This window comes from Trichechus manatus, unplaced genomic scaffold, assembly GCF_000243295.1.
Source record: "Trichechus manatus latirostris isolate Lorelei unplaced genomic scaffold, TriManLat1.0 scaffold00030, whole genome shotgun sequence".
In the NCBI taxonomy this organism is placed as follows: domain Eukaryota; kingdom Metazoa; phylum Chordata; class Mammalia; order Sirenia; family Trichechidae; genus Trichechus; species Trichechus manatus.
Genome location: NW_004443966.1, coordinates 13,304,115 through 13,320,114, shown reverse-complemented (window position 1 = coordinate 13,320,114; position 16,000 = coordinate 13,304,115). Strand labels below are relative to the sequence as shown.

At 45.4% G+C, this 16,000-nt stretch overlaps 1 protein-coding gene across 1 annotated transcript in view; it reads right to left on the bottom strand.

The window, feature by feature from the left end:
• The window catches only part of MAP2K5 (mitogen-activated protein kinase kinase 5), a 277,318-nt gene that overhangs the window by 16,047 nt on the left and 245,271 nt on the right, over window positions 1–16,000 (bottom strand). The gene's annotated exons all lie outside the window — the stretch shown is intronic.

The window sequence follows — 16,000 nt, the reverse complement described above, 5'->3', positions numbered from 1 at the left end:
TTGGGCATTATTATCCCCCTTCCACGGAAGTGGGAACTAAAGTTTCGAGGGGTGAAATAATTTGCTCAAGGTGAGCCTCCTACCCATCAACTTCAGTAATGAAATAGAGTATTTATAAAACAGAGAAATTCTCTCCAAACTCTGACACAGTCCGTGGCTACCTCCCTTGGGACAGCTCACTAACCAGGCAGTGAACAAGTGCATGGTGGCAAAACAAGATCTTTGGAGTGGGTGAATCAATTTTCCGGAAATATCTCCACATCACAAAAAGGGAAGGGGCCCTAGGGACCCCAAGGCTACTCAATGTTTAAGTAAGTAATGCTTGGCAGCCAGGGCTCAAACAGATGAAGGAAATATTTCCCTAAGTAAACATGAAGCAACTTCAATGGAAACCACGGACAGGCACACGGACAGGCACACGGACAGGCACACGGACAGGCACACAGACAGGCACACAGACAGGCACACGGCCTCCGCCCGCCTGGCAGCATCCCAGGGTGAGGATGGGGCCGGGAATTACCCCGAGCAGTCCCCAGGCCTCCGGACTATACCCTGTGCTGCCTGGGGTTCTCCGTCACTGCAGAAAGTTTGCTGTTTTCTCATTCCTCGATTCTCCCCAATAAAAGAGGGCTGTTATTTTCAGATAACAAACTTCGCAGCAACATTTTAAAACGCTACATTTTATTTGTCCTAGGGTCTGCTAGCACACACTGTAATTAAAATGTTGATCAGTAAACAGTTTAAATATATGACAGACAATGCAGTTAAAGCCTACAGTTAGGTCAATATGTGATTTAGATTTGCCATTTAAAAAATCTCATTTAAATTTTGCATACATTAATCACTACCATACTTCAAGGTTCTGATATCCACCTGACTACAATATTAAAATAAAACTTGCTGCCCCAGGGAAATCCTACTTATTCTTAATTGTTTCGAGGCTTTGATGGGCTTTTAATCTAAGATTAATTTATGCAATTTTAAATAACTCTTCTTATGATTAATAAGCTTGAAAATTAAAAGGAGTCTAAAGCAATTATAATGAGCATTTGGTCATAACCTCATTAGAAGAAGGAGTGAAGGATACAGCTCTGGAATTCTTACAAGACTACAATTTAAGGTTACTTTTAGAGAGGTCAAACATAGTTCCTGAAATTGCAAAGGCAGGTTAGCAAAGGTCGGTGTTAAAATGATGGCTAGCTGGATTAGCATACTAATGATTTTCCCTGATAGTGACAGAAAGGACACTGAAGAGCAGATGCAGAAAGAGAGACAGATGACATGCTACCAAGAAGCCACAGGCTCTGAACTGGGCTTCCCATTCTTTTTGCTAGAGACCTTCATGAATTTCGGAATGAGCCGGAGGGTTAGGACATCCCCTAGTTACAAATCAGTTTCAGCCAGTCTGGTCCCACCTGGAGCAGGCAGAGACAAGCCCCGAGTGTTGGCGTCCCGTCTGCCCACTGTGATGCTGCCACTTTCCTGCTCGAGAACCAACAACAGTTTCCTGCTGCCACACGGCTCCTGGTGTGCAAAGCCCTTCCAGACTGGATTGACCCACCAAGCTAACTGTGTTAGTTGCTATCGAGTCGATTTCGACTCACGGTTACCTCATGTGTGCAGAGTAGGACTGCTACAGAGGGTTTTCGAGGCTTTTGGAAGTAGACACCAGGCCTGTCTTCCGAGGTGCCTCTGGGGTGGGTTGGAACCACCTTTTGACTGATAGTCAAGCGTTTAACCATTTGCACCACCCAGGGACTCCAGTAGCTAAATTTACCCATAATTTCTAAGGGTCTTCTTTGCTTTGGCCAGGGTGGGCTCCTTACTATCCTGTTCTCTCTGGTCTCAGCCCTTTTCTCTTCCTGGAATGTTTTCCATCTTGCTATTAGCAGTGGTGACAATGATAATAGTAATGGTTACCATTTATTGAGCATGATTTTATGCCAGAACTGTGCTAAGCACGTAACATACTTTTACCTCCCTTACTTTTCGTAACTGTATGTAAGACCCTGTTTCTGTAGATAAGGAAACTGAGGGTGAGAGAGACTCAGTCACAAGCCCAAAGCTAAGCAGTTGGTAAAGGGGGACTGGGAGGTAGGAGGAGCTCCCTCTCTGCTGGGCTGCTGTTTCTTATTCCCTTACCCTGTCAAATTCCAACAATCCTGCAAGGTCCAGTAGGAGCCTGGCTTCCTCCCCAACCACTGCAGCCCCTCGGCCCTTCCCTGAGCTCTGCGCCATAAGGACAACAGCCCACAGCCTGTCCTGCTGTCTCTACTCTGCTCCTAGGGGCGTGTCTAGTCTGCCCAACTGGACTGTAAACTCCTCGAAGACACTGCTGTTGCTGTGTGCCACTGCGTGGATTCCGACTCACCACGACCCCATGTGACAGAGTAGAACTGCCCCATCTGTGTTTAGGCTGTATTCTTTATGGAAGCAGATCACCAGGTCTTTTTCTGTGGAGTCACTGGGTGGATCTGAACCACCAACCTTTTGGTTAGTAGCTGAGCACTTAACCTTTGCACCACCGGGGCTCCTTCTGTGAGGACACAGATGTCTCTCACATTCTTTTGGAATTCATCACACACAACACCTCACAGACCCGGACAACAAGGACTTCCTGACGAACTGTTTTACAAGAATTCCTCCAACAAGATGCTCACTACATTCTACCAACAATAGCAGTCAGACACAAACAGTTCAGGATTCCAGGGACCAGGGAGGAATAACCCACAGAGGCCCACCCAGAAAAAACAACTACCAATTCAGTGGACACTAACCGCAAACACTCGACACACATATACTGCACTTTGTTCTCAGCCACATTAAGCTCCACTAACCACATTTGTCATCCAAGAAGCTACTGGTCAAGGATGCCCAGGAACATTAGGCAGAGGAGAAAAACTTCACTAAAAGAGGCTGAATGATTTACTGTCCCACAGAGGTTTATCACCTTACAGTTGACAAATGCATTTTCATAAACTCCATTTTATTTAAGTTAAAAACAAACAAAAACATCCTGTGAGGTTAGTATCATGATCCCCATTTGACCGATAAGAAAGCTGAGGATCAGATGAGCTGAGTGGTTAGCTATTGATGACCCAGGTGGTTAAGAGGCAGAGCCTGCACTTAAACCATGTCTTCTGACACCCAGGTCAGTGCTCTTCCCAGGTCACCATGTTGCTTCTTGTCTCACAGTCACATCACAGGCTGATTTTGTCCCATTTCTTTCTTGGAGGGCAGGCCAGTGAAGGAAAGGAAAAGAAAAGCAAAAAACAACTAACCCTGAAAATTGTGCCTTCTTTCATAATTGATAAACAACTGTCCTGGTCATTACAAATCTGAATACAACCTCATGCACAGCACTGCCCTATTCAAAATCCTTTTATGACCTGTACGTCCTAGAGAATGGAGCATAGGGCCTCTATGTATAGCATTCAAGGTCCTTTAAGATCTAGAGCCCACCTCAGCCTCCCCAGACTTCACACGCATGTGGCACGGTCATGCTCCATGCCTTGAATGCCTGTGTTGGCATGGACATCTGTTGGATGTCCTCCCCACTCCCTTCCTGATAGATCTCGATGTCTGTTTGGCCTCCTACTCTGTGTTCATATGTCTCCTATGGCACTCACCACAGCTTGGCTTCTGTTTCATTTAGTTCTTTTTGATGACACATTCAACAGAGATTACTGAACACCTACTTAGTGCCTTGTTGTGCAAGCTGTAGGGGGATGCAATGGTTATGTAAAAGCTTTGCTTCTTCATAAGACCGTAAGCTCCTGAAGGGCAGGATTAGCGTCTGGTCAACCTCTGTATTCCCTACAGCTGTGTAACTCAAGTAGTTGGTCTGTGAACTGCTTGCTACCACTTTGCAATGAGATAAGGGCCACAATGTAAACCAACAGACAACTTCCTTCATTGAGAAAGTTTTGTTGGGGGCTGGGGGAAGGGATGTCAGCTGAACAAAACAATGCTTTGAGACATGCTTGATTTACACTCTGGCACAAACTCCTTATTGTGTTCAAGAAACAGTTTAGCACTGGTCTGCAGCCCGTACCCTGAGAGCTAAACTACAGCAAAGAAGCCCTGGTGGCGCAATGGTTAAGCACTCAGCTGCTAACTGAAAGGTCAGCAGTTCAAACTCACCAACTGTTCTGCAGGAGAGAAGAGCTGGCGATCTCCTCCCGTAAAGATTTACACCCTTGGAAACTCTATGGGGCAGTTCTACTCTGTCCTATAGGGTCGCTATGAATCACAACTGACTCGATGGCTCACAACAACAAAACCAACAGCAAATTATAACACATAGCAATATACTTTGCATACAGAATGTGCTCAGGAAAGTTTGCTGAATTAAAAGAAATTTATCCCAAGCTCAAGGAACAACATTTCTTGAAAGTTGCTCATTTCTATAACCATGATGGTAGAATTGGAAAGATAGAAAAGGTCTGTGGCCAGGCAATTGGCAGAACGTACTCTGGCCGCAGTTTTTGCTGCAGGTTACATAAACAGCAACAACTCTCAAATTCTCACACTTCCCCTCAGATAACCAACTAGCAGACCAGGTGCAAACTGCTGGTAATTACTTTCTTCCTGTTATGTTTGTACAGAGGTCAGGCTACTGTCGCTGAGGGCTTCAACCAAGTCACTGTCACTGGAGGATGGGTGAAGAGCATGTGCAGCCATCGGCTCTCTGCCTGGACCATGGCCCTGCAGAAGCAGGACAAGGTGCCACGGTGGAGGGGACCATGGGAGGGAGTCAAGCAAAACTTCCCAGAGGGGCGTCTTGGCATCACAAGCACAAAGTACTGAAATCCTACAAATTGGTTTGTGGAGTATTTGTATTTAGTTTTATTTTTCTGACTGCAAGAAATAATTTGACTTAGCTGAAATTCTCAAAACTACAGTAACAATCCCCTGCCTACAATCCACCAGTATATATTTGATGTAGTGCAGTAGAAAAGTCCGTGTGTTCTTCCTGGCCGATGCCCCAGTTTACACATCAGTAAAATGGGAATAAGAATAATCTTTACAGTATTCATGTAAAGGTCAAATGAGACAACTTATGTGAAAGAACTCTCTAAACTCGTGTTTAAAAAAATGTTATCTGTTTAATTTCTCTCTATATAATAAACCTATTTTTTTAAAAGGTTAATGACCAGAACCCTTTCTGAATTCATCTGCAGCCCCAAGTTGGGTGCAATAGTTACTCTGATCTCTTCCAAGTAGGCTCAGAGAAAACAAGTTACAGTACAGATTTTGGCTCGTGTGAATATTGGAGGGTCTGATATTTTCCTTATGATCCAAGCCTTGTTTCACCTGTCACCCTATTCACAAAGCCTTCCCCTCAGGCCCTCCAGCTGGAAGAAATCTTTTCTTCCCCAGAACTTATTTAACCTGCTAAGTGCGTATCATTTTAACTTGGTAAGCATTTATTGAGCATTCTACTCAGGGCTAGGGACTGGGTTAGGTGCTAAGGTCACAAGGATAAATAAGACACGAGCTTGTCCTCCAGGAGCTCATGGTCTCGTTCGAGCTGTTACCAGTTATGCAAACAAGTTACTGCCACAAAGTGTGAGAAGTGCATAAGCTGAGGGGTTTACCAGGAGGAAGTCATCAACCCTAGGAAGCAGGTCTGGGAAAGCTTCACAGAGGCTGTGCCAGCTGGGCCTTGGAGGATGAGCAGGAGTTCACCATGTGGCTGTGAGATATGAGGAGAGGGCACTGCACGCCGAGGGAACAGTACAGGCAAAGACATGATGGTGTGAAATGTCCCACACATTTGGGGACTGCCAGGATTTTGGAGTGCTGGTTGCATGTAGGAGCCCTGGTGGCGCCGTGGTTAAGAGAGCTCGGCTGCTAACCAAAAGGTTAGCAGTCTGAATCCATCAGCTGCTCCTTGGAAACTCTATGGGGCAGTTCTACTCTGTCCTATAGCGGTGCTATGAGTGGAAACAGACCCAATGGCAATGGGTTCTTTGGGAGGGGGTGCACGTAAGGAGTGGCGTGAGCTGCAGTGCGGGGCTGGGCAGTTGGGTAGGGGCTGGGGAGAGAGGACCTTTGGGGATTTCTGCATTCTACCCTGTGCTTGGCTGTTTATGTCCTCAGCTTCCTTGCTAGACTGTAAGCTGGTTGGGGTCAGGACTGAGGGCTGACTGTTTCCTGAGCATCAGGCAGGATGCTCGTACAGAGCAGGCACTCAACAAATCAAAACGGAGAGTGCACACAGAAATGCACATCTGTGGTGATCAAAGCGTGCTCTCTCCCTATCTCACACGGTAGCCATGGCTTCTGAAATACAAATCTGTACCAGACGTGCAGCGGGTTATAATTCAGCCAGCCTCTTACAAGCCAGCCTTCCGCCTTCCTCTGGTGCTTAACCCACTTTCTAGATGACGTGGTGCTGCTGCTGCCTGCGCAGGAAAGCTGGAAAGGGGGCCATTTCCAAAGGCAGGAAGGGAAGGAGGACGCGCCCAGCCTGAGCTCTGCTGACCTCCCTGACAGGGGAGGAGAAGCTTTTTTGGGGGAAGAACTTTCCAGCTGAGAAGCTAGCGCCTCAGGCCCTGCGCAAGCCAGCCTTCCAGGGTTGCCGATTTGCCTTCCTGAGAGTTACAGCAAGAGTATTCCAGAGGCAAGGCTGCGGCTTAAAAGAAAAAAAATCATGTTTAATTTAAAAATTAGAAACTGGAGCAGGCTGTGAGCACAGGGGTTGATTGAAACAAAATTTAAATTCCTGTCAAGCCCATTTAAACACGGGGGCCCTTCATAGACAATTAGCTGCTCCCTGTGAATGCTGAATAAACTCGGGCCTGGTCACTGCAAGAAGAGAGACGCCTACTGTGAGGCGCTGGAAAAAAATTAACTAAAATCAGGCTGTATGAAATATTTAGCCTTCCAGTATATCACAGGGGTTTGAAAGTGTAAACAAGACAAAAATGGATTCCTTGGTGCCCTCAAATCAATCCCCCAAAATGGTTAGGGCATCTGTTTCTGCTAAATTTTGTTTACATCGGCAGATTTGCCTTAATTGCAGTTGTTTCTCTCGTTGTCCCTGGGGCCCTAATCTCCCGATTACTAATACTTAACACTCATTTCACATCTAAAGCTACTTCTAATCCTCAACAGGTTTGGGGGGCTCTTAAAATTACTGAAGCCGCAGAGGCGGGAGACACAGCCTCTTTGTGAAAGGAACATTTTCTTATCTACTACCAGCTGGGCCCAATCATCACCAGGGATGGCTGCAACAAAGGTGCTAAAAGGCTCTTCCACAATGGCTGCTGCTCCACTGGGGATTCGGAGGATGAAAAAGAGCTTTGATGGAAAAATCTGAACAAGAGGCTAAAGCAGTCCAGCCAAATAAAGTTACTGTCATAATCAAATGCTGTCAATCACCATGGAAATCCAATTAAAAATGTTTCAGCACGGCCCTCTTCAGTGGAAAAATGTACCCTATTTATACAGATTTTTGTCAACGCCACACCAATCCCACAATTAGAAAGTCCTGCTATTAATTGAATCCCCCCCCCCCCCCCCAAATGTAAAAAGAGATGCAGGCCATTCAGACGCCTTCTGGAGGAGCTGAGACACACAGGCTATTGGTATACAATTAAGAGTTAATCGGGTTACGTTTGAAAATTCCATTTTTATTTTTATCAAGGGAACCTTTGCAGGAATAAACGAATGGTACCTATTCTCCTACTTCAGAACCAGTGACCATTTATATTAAGAGAACAGAGAAACGGTAAACCAGGATACTGGAAAGAAACTAGTCCATGCTTTGGCAAATGTCTCTCGGTAGACCAAGGCCTAATGTTTAACTCTAATCTTGAAAATTAAATAGAGGACGGGGGGCCCAAATGTCTCCACTGCCTGTCTGCAGTCTCTAAACGGCCAAGCGAACCTCAAATTATCTGCAGGCAAATCTGGCCCCCACAAATAACTAACCGTGTATCTACAAAAGCCCTCACTGAAATAAGACTTGTGATCCCCAAAGGTCTCTCTCAAAACTGCTACAAATTAAAAAGCAAACAACCCAGTAAACAAATCCAGCTGGTTACAACTGTAAATAAGAGGCTTCTAATATTTTTTCCAGCTTTTGAAATTCCTGGCTTGACTCATTAATAATTCTTATCTAATAACAAGAATTGCATCTATTTATTGATAAGTACTCATAGGAAAACAACTTTGCTACCTTCAACAGCAATTCCCAAGTCCCAGGGCCTAGGCTTCAAGATTCTTCTACGCTTCCCCCACAAATGGCTGAGTGTCCCTCGTCTTTTTCAATCACACCCACTATTGCCAAGATCTGGGGGTGGGAGGCATGCGTCTGGTATGTTGATAAATAAAGACCTTGGGGCCCCCTGCCATCAATCTAGCCAGACAAAGATGGTACTGGCTAGGTGGTCTCCTCTAGGTCTTAGTTCTCTAGCGACCTCTTGATTTGGAATTAACTGATGGAGGTGAATTCTCAAGTGGTCAGAACACGTGCCAAAGAGCACTGGTTCTGCCGGTCGGTTGCCTGTTTAACAACACTTTCTGGCTCTTCCCGAAGCAGTAGCATAACTAGGGTATTGCATGGGCCCTGGGCACGTCGGGCCACTGAGCAGTTCCCATTCACCTGGTAGGGCCCAACATCCTTCCTCAAGCACAGTAATGTGTTAATTAAAAGATTAACGAGCTTGACTTATATTTTTGAGCTGATATTATGGTAAAGTTATCTAAAAGAGGGGTGTCAGATGGCTGGACAGGGGCGCAAATCTCAGTGCTTGCCATAGGCACCATTTTCTGCAGATATGCTGCTGGCTGTACTGGGTTAACAGAAAATGCTCAGTGGCACCACGCACCCAGGGCTGGTGCAATATCTGCCATACCTGCCATACCCTAATTATGCCTCTGCGTACATCCAGGGTGGGCTGGCTGAACCATGGCGCCTGTTCTGATTGGTTATGCCCATGCTGTACTGGTTGTTAAATGCTTTGAATATTGTCCCTGCAAACACTGCAACATCCTAGAAATTTCATTAAGTTGGCACTCAATTATCTTACCCACATGAACTCTCAAAGCAGGAAGCCAAACGGAAACCTGTCATCAAACCATGCATTCAAGTATGGTCATCCTAATTTATACTTTGGATCACAATGACCAGGGATTGTTTGTTCTTGAGTTAGTTAGTTTCTTCAACTTTACCTTATGCGTTCCTGGAGAGCAAGGGACATGTCTTGCTTGCCTTTCTGTGTTCAGTGTTTTATTGAATTGGATTAGAGACAGTAGTACGTGGAAAGAGGAATCAAGAGTGTTTCTTTAGTTAGATCAGAGAACTTGCCTGCAGGACAGGAGGATTATAAGATCATGATCCTTCTTCAAGGAACTTATAATCTACTTGGAGAAAAAAGGCAGTAAACCAGTGAGTCTCACCCCTGGCTACTCCTTATAATCACCTAAAGAGCTTTTTTAAAAAATAGTATCTGCTCCTTGGTCCAAGAGATTCTTTGATCTGGGCTTGGATCCAGGCTTTTTCTTGCTTTCTTTTTTTAAACCTCCCAGATGATTCTGCTGAGCTGCCAGGGTTAAGAACCACTGTACTCTACGGACCAACTTGTGAACAGAAGATGATGACTGTAAGTGCTGTTCCAAGTTAGAGACAACGCACGCTGGAGGGCTGCAGAGAAGGGCGCACGTGCTCTGAAGGGAAGGAGTGGGGCAAGCTGAGGGAGGAAGCGGGGGAGACCCCCAAGGACAGAGAAAGGAGGGCATTCCAGGCTGGGTACACCACCCAGACAGAAACCTCCGATGAGGAACTAATGTTTGACATACTCGAAAGACCCACCTTAGGCCCCTGTGAATTTAGTAAAACACTGAAAGAGCAGCCTCATCCACTTTGAATAGAAAGTGACTGCATCCATGATAACCCAATGATTCCTGCAGTCAATGGCTACAGGGCCTCCTTGTGCCTTGACATGTGATGTGGGGAAGATGACAGTCAGCCCAATAAAACAAGAAAGAAGCATTGCAGGCACGAGTTCAAACAACTGCAATCTTACACAGCCAAATCATCACCATATTAAGAGATCTGACTTGACCAATGCAGAAAAAAAGTTGTCCTTAACTGGTTGGGAAATTAAAACTGTCAGATCACCATGATCAAGGAATGACAGATTTTATCTGTCTGTGTCTCTCTTGCTATGTGCATGTATGTATCTGTATATAAATAAATATGTACATATACACACACACATTTAAAGTCTTGTGAGAAGATTAAGCGGCCACGTCTACAGGAAAACAAAGCTTGTTTTCTGGGGTTATAATCTCTCTGTTCTTGCTGAAGTGCTAACGTGTCATCAAAAATTCAAATGAAAGCTGTCTGATTTAGTGCGATCTCAAACATCCAGACGGTGATTCTGCTGTTGTAATTATGTGCAATTAAAAAGCTAAAATCAACTTCTTTGCTAGTGTATGCCTATTTCTAAGTAGACGCAAACAGATGATTTTAATGGCCTTCAGAACTTGAGAATAATAAAGCAAATCATTACATGGTTGTCAACTGGACCCTCTATGGCACTCCCGTGCTACTGTGATGGCTTTTGTGCTTGAAGGAAATATTTAGTTGAAATTACAACCCCAGCCAGGGCTTCTTTCTTCAAGTTTTGGGGCTGTAGCTAATGAGTTGATGTGCAACTCCAAGTGAATAACCAGAAGCAAAAATGTCTGCACGAATGGGTGGCCGGGCTCACAGGAATCTGGCTCTAAAGGTCTATTTTAAGACGTGCTCTATATGACACAGGCAATCGCAAAATGCGGTGAACTGCAACCAAGTTCAGAATCACTTATTAACCATCCTTAGTATTTTAAAAAGCTCAGACTTTTGCAAGCAAAGTGGCCTATGAGAATTCTCCAAGGGGGCTGCAGAAATGTGCTTTTCCTCATATTTGTACTGCGGGTACAACCAAACGCTGCATCAAAATAAACCGAAATTTGTCTTTGGCCCAGCCAGTAAAACGGGGTGATAATGCCGAGCTTTATCTGAGCCCTGTGCTCCCAGAAACAGTTGTCAGTTGCTGTCGAGTTGACTCCGACTCACAGCGACCCCACATATGCAGAGTAGAACTCCTTCACAGGGTTTCCAAGGCTGACCTTTCGGAAGCAGATCAACAGACCTGTCTTCCGAGGTGCACTTAACCGCCTGCACCACTCCGGGAGGGACTCCTAGACAGCAGTAACAGGCGGGAAGTCCTCAGCCCCCTGGTATCCACAGAGGACCGCCCTGTTCTCGAAGCAGGCTCCACCTTTCCTCGAGACTCCTCTAAGACTCGACAATGACTGCGGTGTTTATTTGCATCTATAAAACCTCCACCCCTTCCCTTTTCTCTGAGTCATTCCTCATTAATGAATATGGTCCCCACTGTAACAGCCTGAATAAAACCATCTCCTCAACTGTCCAGTGCATTCTGCCGTCCACAGTGTTCAGAGGGACTGGGTCTAATGGTGAACAAAGTCATTCGGTGTGAACCCAAAGGTCACACTGGAATTTGAATGCAGTCGAGGCAAAAATCTAACGTGAGGCTTCCTCTATTTTTTAAAAGGGACCATGAAGATGCCCAATTTAACATATACCTTGATTAACTGAGAGAACCACCAACGAAACTATCTGAAAATGTAATTACAATCAGGTTTGGAAAAGCAGAAACATGACCGGTGACAATTTAATTTAGAGGAGTTAAACAAGTTAACATCTCTTTGCAAGTAATTAAATGTTTAAACAGATTTTTCTGGAGCTGTTTGGTGTTTATTAGCCCCCAAACGTTACCACCTCTTATAAATAAAGCCTTCTCTGAGAAAAGAGATGCCTTCAAGTTTGCAGCTGCTGGGATTAGACGAAGCGGAAACATCCAAAAGCACTATTTTGATTATAACTGACGCCCCTCCCTCTAAGATCCGCACGTACTTCTTGCATTGCCAGTTCCACTGTTTACTTGCTATCTAAGCAAAATGTCAAATTTCCATTGCAAACTGCAGCCTATGTTTCTTCTTAGGAGCCTGAATTGTAAAACAAACCCGAGGAAATGCTAAAGGAGGATGCCCTGCTCTGGAATGCACAAGGAAATGCACAAAATAACAGGCATTATTAGAACCTAAGGAGAAAACCCATGTTTTTAAACAATTACTAAAGCAGTATAGTAATAGCATAAAGACAATTTCTGCGCCAGCTTGTTTCCCTGAAATTCTCTCTGCCACTGAACAGCTAGAACAGATAATAACTATTAGTAAATCAAACTCCTCTGCAATACCCAGCTGTGCCTCACGCATTTACATACAGATAGAATGGGTATATGTTTTTAATATGTATGTGAAACGTACTTTGACCACAGCTGAAGTGCATGCTACAAAGGAGGAGGAGAATGGGGATGGGATCAGCATGAGATAATAAAGTGACCTAGATAAAGTATTAGCCGGCGATTGATCTCAAACCGGGATGCTGCTGCTTCTGACCTGATGACTTACTATGCATAGATTCCATTAAATAGAGCTTAGACACGGAAAGCTTCAGAAAATACTCTAAATGCATAGAAGGATCTACAGCACTCTGAGACAAAACTGTAACTGCATGGGTGCTGACGGCCCACACACTCCCTGTCGGAGTCAAGGCCCCCATCCAGGATCAGGCAGGGAGGTTAAAGGGCCGCCTGACAGCTATAGGAAGCCCTGCTGAGTCCCACGGGGAGCTTCCCTCCCCTCCCCTCCCCCAAGCCAGCACGCCCAGTGAATGCCCTGGCACTCCTGAGCTGCTTCTCGGGTCCTGGCAGTGCAGCTCTAACTAACAGAACGGGAAGGCAGTGAGGGGGCTTAACAATCATTTAGGGTCACGGTCCCCTTTGAGAAACTGATGGCACTCACGAATTCTTCTTTTCAGAATAAGGCACACCCCCGCATGCATGCATGATTCTGGATGTGATTTCAGGGGCTCTAACAGACTTCTTGAAGTCACAAACTCCAGGTCAAAGCCTGCTGATCTAGTCCAGACCCTTCATCCTGCAGATGAAGACACTGAAGCCCAGATGGAATGGGGCTTTGCTCGAGGTTACGCCTCGGGGAAGTGGTGGAGGCTTTCCCTGCTAAATTACAGCCTGACCTTTGCCACAAAAGAACCCTAAAGGAAGATTAATTCCTCAGAAGGAATTCTTTGTGGTTTATAAAGGCAAATAGTCTTTACAGCAATGCTTCCATCATAGCCCTTTTTAAAAAACATATTTAAGCATGTAATTTGAACGGCAAAAGGAGACTGGAAGCCCCCATCTCAGTGCTCCCATCTCTGTCTTGTCAACGTCCCTGAGGTTTTTGCTGCTCTCAATATGATTACTGAAATGCTGGGAAGACTTCTCTCCCACCTTTGCCATCATTTTCCTCTTCCTTCTTGTTACTGTCCCACCAATCCTGTTCCAAGTGGCACAGCTGGCTTTTTCCACAGAAACCATGACACCCTTGCTTGGTTGTCTAAGCCTGCTGAGCTGAGCATCCCGCCTACCACCTCTTGAGTCTCTACTGCCTGACAACTTTTTCCTCAGTTTGTTGGTCCTGTGCCACAGAGCTGAAGCAGACCTGACATAGGACCTTCCTGTGATTCACAGCAGGGGACTGAAAACTGGGCTTCTTAATAATGGGTCATTATCACAGGAACAGAAAGAACTGGGTGGGGTGGGGTCCCCTAACTGTTTGGTGGTGTCAGCACGCTGAGTGTCGCTGGCTTCCTGCATGGCTAGTTTTCCTTTGTTGGGTTTAAAGCCAACTCCTGATTTATGCAATAGGCTCTTAAAGAATTTAAAAAAAAGTGAGATCGTCCCCAAGGATGAGGGACTTCCTTGTACTTGAATGGGAGTTCACCCAAGAGAAGTCACCCAAGAAGAAAAGGTACACTTGGGTAGGTGTGCTGCTTCTATGCAGAGTCAAAAGTTTTCAGACCTGGACACTAGGGTTCCTTCTAAAACAAACAAACAAACAAACAAAAAACAAACAAAAAACAAAAACAAAAAAAACAACAAACCCAAATCCATTGCCGTTGAGTCGATTCCAACTCATAGAGACCCTTTAGGACAGAGCAGAACTGCCCCATGAGGTTTCCAAGGAGTGGCTGGTGGATCTTAACTGCTGACCGTTTTTGATTAGCAGCCATAGCACGCCATAGCTCTTAACCACTGCACCACCAGGGCTCCAGGGTTCCTTCTACAGAAGTGGAATGTCCCAACAGATTTCTCAGCTGGTAGTGAATATGTTGCCTCTCTGAACTCCACCTTCGTGGGTTTGGAATTCCACAAGGCCAATGTCAAAGGGATTTCTGTTGCAGCAGGCAATAGAGGCTACACAGGGCTCTGAAAAGGTCTGGGGCCTAAAAAGACGAATGCTTTGCCCACCCTGCTTCCTTTGCCTGGAGTGACCCCCCCTGAAAACACTATTAAAATTCAATCCATCCTCCAAAGGCCCTTTTCAAATACTACCTCCTCCCTCCTCCATGCAGTTTTTCCCATTTCCCCAGATGGATCCCCAAATGACTCTGTGGTTGTTTTACAGCAGTTATTTCATTCCAGTTACTTGTATACTTGCTGTTTCAAGACAACGTACATGTGGCTTACTCTTCTTGATCTCTTCTGCTGAGTTTAGCACAGGACTTTGCACATAAAACCAAACCTCCTCCCCACTAAAAAACCAAAAACATAACCCTGTAAGACAGAGTAGAACTGCCCCATAGGATTTCCAAGGCTGTAATCTTTTTGGAAGCAGAGTGTCACATCTTTCTGCTGTGGAGCGGCTGGTGGGTTCAAACCATCAACCTTTCAGTTAGCAGTCAAGTGCTTAACCATTGTGCCACCAGGGCTCCTTACTTTGCACATAGTTATCTATAAACATCTGCTGAATTAAACTGTCTACCTGGTTTTGAGATTTCCCAAGAGGATGTAGACACTGATGATGAAACTTTTTGAGTGAATTCTTTATGAAGCTTAATGGCTACGTGCCAGAAAACTGTACCAGCTTATGTGAAACCTGGCCCCCCCAAAATGTGAGCAGTTGAGGAATTTCTTGGGTCAGCATTAAGATACTTCCAATTATGACCTAAAAAATGAGAACCATCCTAACAACAATCACACAAAGCAGAGGAAGTTAAATAGCTAAATAACTAAATGAGTTCTAACACTGGGATTTTAATGACCTCAAGAGTCTAAACTTGAGGTTTACATTTCATCTTTAAGACTGACATAGTCAAAAATAGTGAAGATGATTTTAAGACTCGAAATTGGGTATTCCAGTATATAAGGTAACACCTTAAAATTAAAAGGCAATGACCTCCTGAGCGCCTACTCTGTGTATGGCCAGGCCCAGCCCTCCTCCACATGCTGATTTACTTAGGCTGGGAGTTGCTGGGCTCACTGGCGGTTGACGCCTCACCTGGAGTCCATTTAAGAGTCCCCTGTTGGTGACTGTGTCACTCTCAGTATTTCCACCCTGCCCATCTCTAATGCTCTTCCTTTGCTTTGGAAAATGCAAGCCCATAACACAGCTGATGCGGCCCAGCCTGTGCAGACCACACTAGTACCTGCTGGTTGGAGTTCTGGCACTTGGGAGATAAACTGCTCTTTTTGGGAAAGGCACAGGCCCCCACCCACAGAGACAAATGGGCTCTACAGCTCATGCATTGCAGAGGAGGCCTCTAGATGGGAGCACCATCAAACAGGTTGCAGGCAGAGAGGGAAAAGGAAAAATTAAAGCCAATATGTTAGAAGGAATAAGAGACTGATTCCTTAAGATTTGCTCCCTCAGATGTGACTCGAGGTTCTTTAAGCCCACCTGAGAAAAAGACAACCCGCTTTCTTTCCCATCCCCCATTGGGCCCGATCTTTTGGCCAAAGGCAGGCAGGGCTCAATCCCCTTGGCCACAGGAGCCTCACACTTCCTCCCTAATTTCTCCTGCCTCCTCGCTGGGCCCTGACAAGCCAGGGACGCCTCGCTCTTGCTATAC